We start from the raw sequence: 10,755 nt of genomic DNA, 5'->3' as shown, positions 1-10,755 counted from the left end.
ATAGTCTTACACTTGATTTTTAACAACTTTCATGCTTGATTTCAACTTCACAACACTTCTAACATCAATAATCAACCTTTAATCATAAGAATCACACTTCCCCTTTATCCACATCTCATCAACTTAGACATAAAACATGAAGATTTTTATGTCAAATGAAAGAGAATTTCATGTAGGTTATTATATCCTTAATAACCTAACTTAAAATCCTAATGAAAATGGACCATTTTTTAAAAAAACAATTCACCTTTGTCTATGGAGGTTCGGCAGCTTGTTGGAAGAAAGAAGTTGATTTCTTGAAAATTCTAAACAAATATCTCCCAACTTTGACTTTTAAAAGCTAATTAAATTGAATTTTTAATTCAATTTAATCCAAAAGTCTAAATTACCATTAATGAACCCTATTTTTACCTCCATGCTACTCCTTTAATTCTATTTAATATTCTTAAATGGATGCAAAAAATCTCATCTCTCAATTTCCTTATTTGACCATCAAATTTTCTAAAATTTAATTTTAGTCACTAAATTGCACTATTCCACTTTATAGTGCAATTTTCATCAAATTCCACCAATCCAACTTAAATTTCACTAACTAAAAATATCCATATAATTTTTCTAACCCAAAAATACATTCCTTCAAAATTTTATAGACTTTAGATTCGATCTGATTATCCGAATATAATTTTGATCTTTGTCCTTTAATAAACTTTTATACAAACTCCAAATCAAAATTCTAAAACCTACTAAAATAATTGTTTTGGGCTGAACTACTTATTTAGAGACCCAAAATATAACTTTTAAAAATTATATTTTTGGGTCTCTGAACTTTTACAAAGTTTATACGTTAGCTATAAAACTTTCAAAACTTACATTTTAGTCACTAGTCAAAATTTGGTTATTACATATCGATACTGTAAGAATAGTATCGGTACTACCTACCCAAAAAACTGTTTTGTGCTCAAATTTTAGTTTAATGGACTTTGAATAAATTCAATCAAATCGAAAAACATTGTGCCTTAATTTGTTATATCAAAATATTATAAAACATGGTTGAACAATTACCTACTTCCTTTTCTTTTATCATCCTTTGTTTTGGTATTATGCTAAAACTAGATTTTTGGTAGTTGTCAATTCAATTTGCACAGAAAAAACATTAATTCCATTTGATTTGGAATGACTAGCATCTTTATGAGACCAACTCATACATTTTCTTGCTGGATCATGATAAAAGCTTCATAGCAAGTTAAATTATTATCCTTTCATTTGACTTTACTTTATTTCAAGGTTGAGCATGTTCGTTATGAGATAAACTTACTTGCCAAGGTTAATAGCTGGTGCATTGTAAATCTATTCTATTCTTTTCAAGATTCTGACTTATTGTACCTTATTATGGAGTATTTACCTGGTGGTGATATCATGACACCGCTAATGAGGGAAGATATTCTCTCTGAAGATGTAGCACGTTTCTATTTAGCAGAGAGCATTTTGGCTATTCATTAGATTCACCAACACAACTATATACATAGGTATTGCTTGTTGTTAATATGTTTCTAAGATTACGATTTTCTTGAATGTATGTTGGCATGTGGACTGTAATCAGTGAGAGAGTCTTGACTAATTGTTGAATATATGGAGGACATAAAATACTTAAACTAGAAAAGTTCTTTGCAGATATTTATTCTTGATCATGCTTTTCTTGTAGGGACATTAAACCAGATAACCTGATACTAGATAAGAATGGGCATTTAAACTTTCAGATTTTGGCTTGTGTAAACCCCTAGATGAAAAGTATTCAACAATTTTGTTGGAAGATGAAGATTTAGCATCCCAGGATGCTAGTGAAGCTGAGATCCAATCCGGAACTGAAAGACCCCCTTGGTTGATGCCAAAAGAACAACTACAACAATGGAAACGCAATCGCCGTGCATGGGTATTGTCTTTATTTTAGTTGCAACATGCACATTTTTTCACTTAATTACATTTATACTTTCAGATTTTACATTTGTTACATTTCTTAAGCAGGTATGTCATTCCATTCGGTATCAACAAATGTCTGGCTTTTGCAGGTGTCATAACAATATTTTTGAAAAAAACAATTAAACATTATTTTAAAAATGATTATGACTTTAATTTTAATAAATTGGGGATTTATGAATTGATTTGGATGAAATTGGATAGGAGTTGCCATCGACCTTTGGGTTTGGTAGGTCGAATACCTAAAAACGTCTTTTAAAAATAATTTTAAGAAAAATCATTTTTTAGACAAAAAATCGGTCTGTGTTTACCAAAGATTCGATTTAAAAGGTTTGGGAGTCGGTTACGTGTGGGGAAGGGTTAGCACCCCACAACGCCCAAAATTGATACTGTGTAGCTTACATATTATCGTAAATGGTGGAAAGTATGAATCGAATATAAAATTAAAATATGATCCATTTATTAAATTGCTTCGAATTAATTATTTAAAGAAAATCCTTTAACTCGATAAGAAATCTTGATATTCACAATATTCCGTCGGGAAAATTATCTCCATTATTTCTCATTTGTAAAAGAATATTCCCTCCTTGATTTGAAAATGTGAATCGAATAAATAAAAAAAACGATGCTTACATTCACATAAAATGAAATAAATTGTTAATTAAAATAACACACATTGCATCATTAAAAAAAATTAATTAGAAAAATAAACTCGATTTATTTCAAGTTACTATGTCGTACGAGATCGTACCACTTTGACCAAGTGGTGCTTTCCACGTTTATTCTACGCATTCGTGTTCTTGAAAATAAAATCGAATAATCTCATCAACAAATAAAACTATAATGGAAATAAACTCAATTGAAAATATACAATATAAGATATTTACATTAAATAGAGCTAGCAATATTTATTTAATATAGTGCAAAATAATACATAATATGTAAAACATACATTGAAAATGAAGGACTATGATACAAAGAAGAAAACATTAAGGATTAAAATACAAACAATAGAATAAGTTCATTCAATGATTTATGGGACCACAATAAAAATAACAAAAACTTAAAGGACACTACAACCATTATGAACAAATCAGAACCATAGTCAACATTTTAAACAAATATAGGTACTAAATATGAAAATAACCCATAATAATGCTAGAACTAAAATAAACTAAACTAAAATATATAAGGGAAAATAACGATTAAACCAAAATATAATCACATGCATATTAATGACCAAAATGACATAATTATGAATATTGTAACCAAAATCCAATATTAATTAAAGTAATACAATACATCATATAGGACTTAAATACAATATTTAAATAAAGGAGTGCTCGAAACATACTAATGTAAAATTTCATTAAATGGTCCAAATGGTGAGATTACAAAACAAGAAGGACCTGGTATGCTATTATACCCAAGCCCAAAAATATGGAGGGGATTGTGCCAAAACGACACCGTTTTGTGTGATGCATATAAGCTCCCAAAACAGGCTTATTTTTCATCTTTCTCTCATTTTCCACTTCTCAGAAAATAGAGAGGGAGAGATATATAAACCTCTCTCAACGTCCCTCGTCAGAGAGAGTGAGCTACGACGGAACCCGCCGCGACGCACAACGGTCGGAGCTAGCCAAAAGGACCCCAAAAGGTCCCTCTCTCTCACCTTAACCCGAAACTAACCCCACTTAACCTAAATCTTACCCCAAACCCCTCGATCTAGGAAAAGATACGACCTTTTTTACCTTCGATGAAGGACTCTTCCAACTCCGATGAGGTTACCCAAGTCCAGATCTGCAAGGGTAAGATTTATCTTTTCAGTTCTTTTTCTACTTTGATTTTTCTGGGTTTTTTTTAAACTCTCTCCCTATTTTTTTATGGCTCTCTCCCCGATTCTCTCTCTGAAAAAAATGGTTCTCAAATCTTTTCCCCTTTTATGTTGCATGTTCCTTGGTTGAAATCCACTGCCACCGAAACATAGGATATCATTATCCTACTTGTTGACAGAAATATGATTAGACTTGTTTTTCTTTTTGGGTATGATATTTCTGTCATCCTCACTGTTGATGATGTCACTGTAGGTAAAGCGACGGCGTAAAAAATTCCATCGGTGACAGGAGCAACAAGCGACGATGGTAACAGCAGCTACCTAGGGTTATGATCGAACCCTAGGTAGAATCGGGTCGGGTCAACTTAACTGGGTCGATTGGATCAGCTGTTGGGTTGGACCTTAGGTTCTGGTGGGCTGCTTTAATGGGTCACGGGTTTTGTAATTGGGTTGTTGGGCTTATATGTATTAGGTCGGGTCTGCTGGTTAAGATGTGTTGGTTGTAATTCGCTTCAGTGAGGGCCTTATCTTTATGGGCTTCGGGTTTATTAATGGGCCTGAAAAATATGTGAATGTAATAATAATAATAATAATAATTATTATTATTATTATTATTTTTATTATAATAATATTTTTTCCAGACCCAGACAAAAAACGGGTGTCTACAGTTGCCTCTCTTTGCACATTCTTATGTTAACAAGAATAGGACAAAGACGAAAAAGACAACCAGTTTTTTTTCGGTTCTCTTTTTTGGTTTTGAAATTTTATAGTGTTTGATTTGGGGATGACACTGCTCATACGTGATGAAGAGTTATGGTTGTCTAAGGGTGACACGCCTCCTACATGATGAGTAGATCTGGTCGGAGGATGACACTGTTCCTACGTGATGAGGACGGCTGGCCATCTTGTGGAAGGGTGATAACACGGTTCCTACGCGATGAGGACATCTGGTTATCTAGGGGTGACACGGCTCCTACTTGATGAGGAGGTCTGATCGGTGGATGACACGATTCCTACATGATGAGGACGACATGCCATCTTTAGGGATGATAACATGGTTCCTACGTGATGAGGACAGCTGGTTATCTAGGGTGACACAGCTACTACGTGATGAGGAGGTCTGGTCGGTGGATGGCATGGTTCTTATGCGATGAGGACGACAGGCCATCTTTAGGGATAATGGCTTCAAGAGAAACTGACTCATAGATGATGCTTCAAGAGAAGTTGTCTCAAGAGAGAAAAAATTCGTTTCAAGGGAAACGATCTCAAAAGATGGATGTTTCAAGAGAAACTGTCTAAAGAGAGACGAAATTTTGTTTCAAGGTAAACAATCTCAAAGGTTAGAGACAAAATTTGTTTCAAGAGAAACGACTCAAAGATAGTTTTATTTCAAGTGAAACAATTTTAGAATTTGTATTTTAAAGAAAAACTGTCTCAAGTTAGACGAAACTTGTTTTTAAAGAAATAATCTCAAGTGAGATTAATTTTGTTTCAAGTAAAATAACTTTGAAATTTGTGTTCTGATGGAATATGTCTCAAGTGAGATGAAATTTGTTTTAAGAGAAAATTGTCTCAAGCGAGACAACATTTGTTTTTAAGAAAAAAATGTCTCTAGCGAGACGACACTTTGTTTCAAGAGAAACAACATCAAAAGAGACAGATAGTCTGCTTGTTCCTGCATGTTGAGGAGATCTAGCTGCCTTTAGAAGATCTGATCGTTCTCTTCAAGATGTTGAATCTTTATATGACATTGTTTCTTTAAGCTAGAGACATTTGGTCATTTCTAAACCTTTATTTCTTGAAAATTAATGATACATTTATGAATGATTATCTTGGATGTTATTATGGATGTCAAGATGAAATTTATTTGATGTTTTATTGAATTTGTCCACAAAAGAGGGAAACTCAGAGTCTTTATTGCACATGATGATGAATGCAAAGATGCAAATTTCATGTGTATGTATGCGTTGATGTATGTATATGTTGATATGTGAGGGGAATGGTTGCGTGAGCAGTCTTCATTCTTTGTTTGATTCAGTTTGTCTTCATTTCCACCAGTGTGTACTCTTGCAAACCTCGACATGAGACAATTTGTTTTCCTTACCCCATCAAAAAATTGCCACAAAAATTTGGCTTCTCTTGCCCCAGCTTCGATCTTGAGCTTCGGAGAGATATTCGTTGAATTCCAAGATACTTCCAGAGAACTTATCTTATTTGAAAATGTTTTTCTTCCTTTGGATTTTCAAATTTTTGAAAAATATCAAAAGGAATTTTGAAAAATATTGTCTCCTTCTAAGTTTTATAATTGAAACAAATCATAAAACATGAGTTAATTGAATATCAAAAGAATTAACTGCTCTTTTAATCTTTGATAGCTACAAATCTTTGACAAATATCAGGATCGACAGGTAGGTTTTGAGGTTGGCTACCTAAATTCTAAGGTTTGTTTCATTTATTCGTCCTTCGTGAAGATTATGGCATGCCCCTTTTTATTATCTGGCATTTTGATCGAAGGCGAACAAAATGACACAACTAGCATAGTAAGTTGCTAGACTTTTTAAAACACTTTTGTTTCAGTTCTCTAAAAATCTTCCATTTGTTCAAGCTTCGTAGATTCCTCTAGTCAAGGTAGTGTAGAAATATCAGTCTAAAAATGAGATTTCTGAGTGCTCGTGTGAGTTCGACTATAACAGGTGTTCCTCAACTCCCTTAGTTCATATTCATCGAAACTCCTTATTTAGTAAATTTACTTAATTTTCCATTGTTTGGCTAGTTGAATTCAGCTTTATTGTACATATATTTTATAATTGCCTTTGTTCTGCTAGCTGAAGGATTCATGTCGTCACAAAGTCTTCGACTTGACAATCACGATGGAGCAAACACCGAATTTCCAAGTACCCGATCAATGTCATGGTTTGAATGAAATCTATTCATAAAGCCAAGGCTTTCGAGTTTCCTCTATAACCAATTGCTTTAGCGGAATAGCTCAACTTTATTGTATACTTATATATATTTTTCTGGATACAGATTCCATATCTTAAGTTCACTGAGGAAAACCTATTATAGCCCAAGTGTATGTTGAAAGTTAGAAAATCTCATCGTTAGAGTTCAATTCCCAAGCAACTAATCTAAACTAGATTCACCTACTCGACCATTCCATCTGTGAAGATCATGATCATCATTGAACATCATTACCAGAAGTAGAAACTAATCATCTTTGCTATTTCATGTGCTAGTTGCCCTATTTTGTACGCTCCTAACACATACATGAATGCTAAACCCTTGATTGACTCTGAATGCAAGGAGAAAGGTAGCTCGGTCCCTATAAAAGAAGGGTATGTATTCTGGTTTATATTCTGGAGTAGGATTAAGGGTTTTTATTTTGCAGGGGTTCAATCTTGTCATTATCAAAGATTTACATCCTCAATTATTAAAGAGCTTTTAATTAAAATGATATTCAAAGAATTTCAATATTGAAATTTGCTCATTGTTCATTTCCTAAGAAGGAAGCTTTTTATTGAAAATGTTTGAACCTCAAGTGACTTACAAACATTTAAACATAAGAAGTACAAAAGAAAAACAAGTTTAAACAAGATGACATGCATGAGAATGCAACAAAACTCCTGATGGATGCCTTAGCCGATTCCCAATCAGAATGCCCCATTATACATTGAATGTCAATACCTCTGAATCGATAAGATCTTGGACCTTGCGCTTCAATGCCCCACAGTTCTCAGTGGTGTGCCCTGAGCTCCTAATATAATAGTTGCATATGGCATTAATATCATGGCCTTCAGGATATGGGGCCTCTCTTGGTTTGGATTGAATTGGAGTCATAAGATTCTTCTCAACTAGCGTTGGGAGCAATTCCTCATACGTCATTGGAATTGGATCGATGCGAGTCTTTTCACGAAACACATTATGAGGTTTGGTCCCCAAACTAGCTAGATAAGATCCTGCTATGTTAATCTCAACTCTTTCCTCCATGTTGATACTACTATTGCTTTTTATCTGGCCATTCTTGACAGCTCTTTTGATCATTTCTCCACACATGACGATGTCAGAGAAACTCTTAGTGGAAACCCCTATCATGTGATTAATATATGGAGACTTCAATCTGTCGATGACTCTTTTTTAGTCATCGGTGGATGCACTTGAGATGCGACATCCCTCTATCGTTATGCGTACTGTCAGAAGTTTTACTCTTCATCTCCATATTTTGTAGTGTTACTCGATCAGGGGCCATATCAGTCATGTGCTTGTATTGACTCAGAAAGGCACTAGCCAAATCCTTCCAAAAGCGGATTTGAGCACGACTCAGTTAATTATAACACTTAGAAGCGGGTCCAATCAAATTGTCTTAGAAGCAGTGGATCAACATCTGATCATTATTGGTGTATCCAATCATCCTTCGAATAAACATCTTGAGATGGGTATTAGGGCAACTGGTTCCATTGTATTTTTCAAATTCAGAAATTTTGAATTTGGGTGAAAGAACCAAGTCGGGAACTAAGACTAGTTCTGTTGCATCCATTTCATTATGAGAGCTTTGTCCTCTCATTCCCTTGAATGTCTCTCTGTGCCACTTTTTCAAATTCTCCGGGATCTCATTGTTAGCTCTTTTCATCTCATCAAAATTTGGCATGTTGTGATCAGTAGAATTACCCCGAGGATCTAATACGGTTGTAAGATTTTTAGTACTAGATAAGCCTTCTTGGTGGCTTGAAAGCTAGTGGGGAAAAATGAGTATCGGTTGAATAGCATGAGACATCACATACTCGGAGGTTCCTCTGGTCGAGGAAATCTTCTCTTTGTGTCTTTCTTGGTTGAGCCCAACCAATTTTTCTACCATTTGGTCAACTAGGTCTTTTTGGTTTTGCAAGATACAATCCACATTGGCCTTTTGCTCATGCTCTATTTTAACCTTCCACTCTGCTTGCATTCTTCACAAATTCTCTTCTTGCTCTTTCTTCAGTTTCTCAAATTTCTTCCATTCTCAATACTTTGTGAATGTAGTTGCACAGTTAGAAGCACTTCCTCAAAGTCTTCCACGAGATAAACTCATGATTCCATGATTAATGCATTTAAAAATGCTTAAATGAATGCAATGCAAAATGTAATGATGCAAAAATGTTGATCCCAACGGTGAATAACATAGACTAATTTTTACCATAAATAAAAGATTTCACATTACAAAACATTCCATTTTACAGACACGCTTTCACTTAGATGTTGAGTCTGAATTGGATCACTAATTTGTCTCGGATCTTCTTCCTTGAAAATGATTCCCCTCAATTGTTTTGTAATCCGACTCCATTAATGCCCTGGTGGTGCTGAAGTTAATGCATCGCTCCTTGATGAATAGAGATGAAATGATCGTATGCGAAAATCTACTGCTGGATTACTCCTCAGATCAATGGATCATCGTTTTAGTCTCGAATGTTGTATGATTTTCGACCAAGTCTCCTTCTTGTACTCTGAACTTCTTTTAGCCCTCGATGCATGTCTGTGTATGTGACTACTTGATTGAAATTTTTTATCTCTTCTTGTAAAAATTTTCTCTTGAATATCACCTTGTGGATCAACACTCTTGCATTATGTTATGTTGATGCAATGCAATGCAAAAAGGTTAAAATGACACGAACAAAAGAGAAGAACTAAGTTAGTGAACGCAAACAAAAGAAAAGAAATTAGTTAGTACATGTAAGACAGTCGATAAAGATAAAAATGTTATTCAAAGATGAATATAACACCTACCCCGTCATGATATCTACCCGAACATGCTTTAATTAAATAACATTCCTACCCGGACATGCTATCTACCCAAAATGATTTTTTCAAGAAAATAATCCTAACCGTATGATATATAGTTTGCATGCTTTTATTCGAAAAGAAAAAATATATTCTACGAATCTTAAAGCAAAAAATGTAAGGGTTTAGAAATACTCCTCCTTTGTGTACACTTATTTTGGGTACCTACTGACGGACAGAGGTTCAGTATGACTATACCTAGGGTAACCGTTCTACGGCTCACTACATGCATGGTTTCGGCTCTACGAGGGTACTCGAATTATCCTTGTTGTCATTCCGCTTTGGGCTACCAAACCCTCGATCCTCACCCATTATAGGTTTCGAACGGAACGAGTTCAATTTGAGGGGATGCACTACCTTATACCCATACGAGGAATAAATCCCTACGAATGTATAAGATATGTATCCCATGGGTTATTTGCTAAAACTCATACAAAGAATAAATTCTTACGAGAGTAAAGCATTAACCCCAACTAATTTGGATCAAATCTCAGGTCTAGAGCTTATGTCATGAAATGCACGTGATGTGTGTGAGGAGGAGCATACCAACCTTTGACTAAAAAAGGGAAACAAAAAAAAAAATCGATAAAAACTTGGACATAGCTTAAAGAAAAAATTAAAATGTTAGTATGACAATTAAAAATGAAGCAATTAAAAACTTCAATAAACTTATCATAAGTCTACAACCTGACTCTCTAAAAAAAAGGTCCCCAACAGAATCGTCAAACTGTCATAACCATTGTTTTTGAAAAAATAATTAAATGTTATTTTAAAAATAATTATGACTTTAATTTTAATAAATTGGGGATTTATGAATTGATTTGGATGAAATTGGATAGGAGTCACCATCGATCTTTGGGTTAGGTAGGTTGAATACCTAAAAACGTCTTTTTAAAAAAAATTTAAGAAAAATCATTTTTTAGATTAGAAAAAAATCGGTCTACGTTTACCAAAGATTCGATTTAAAAGGTTCGAGATTCGATTATGTGTGGGGAAGGGTTAACACCTCCACAGCACCCAAAATTGGTATTGTGTAGCTTACATGTTATCGTAAATGGTGGAAAGTATGAATCGAATTTAAAATTAAAATATGATCCATTTATTAAATTGCTTCGAATTAATTATTTAAAGAAAAT

The sequence above is a fragment of the Hibiscus syriacus genome, unplaced genomic scaffold (assembly GCF_006381635.1).
Source record: "Hibiscus syriacus cultivar Baekdansim isolate YM2019G1 unplaced genomic scaffold, ASM638163v2 tig00110683_pilon, whole genome shotgun sequence".
NCBI classification, from domain to species: domain Eukaryota; kingdom Viridiplantae; phylum Streptophyta; class Magnoliopsida; order Malvales; family Malvaceae; genus Hibiscus; species Hibiscus syriacus.
The sequence above is the reverse complement of the archived record's forward strand: the minus strand, read 5'-3'. Positions refer to the sequence as shown.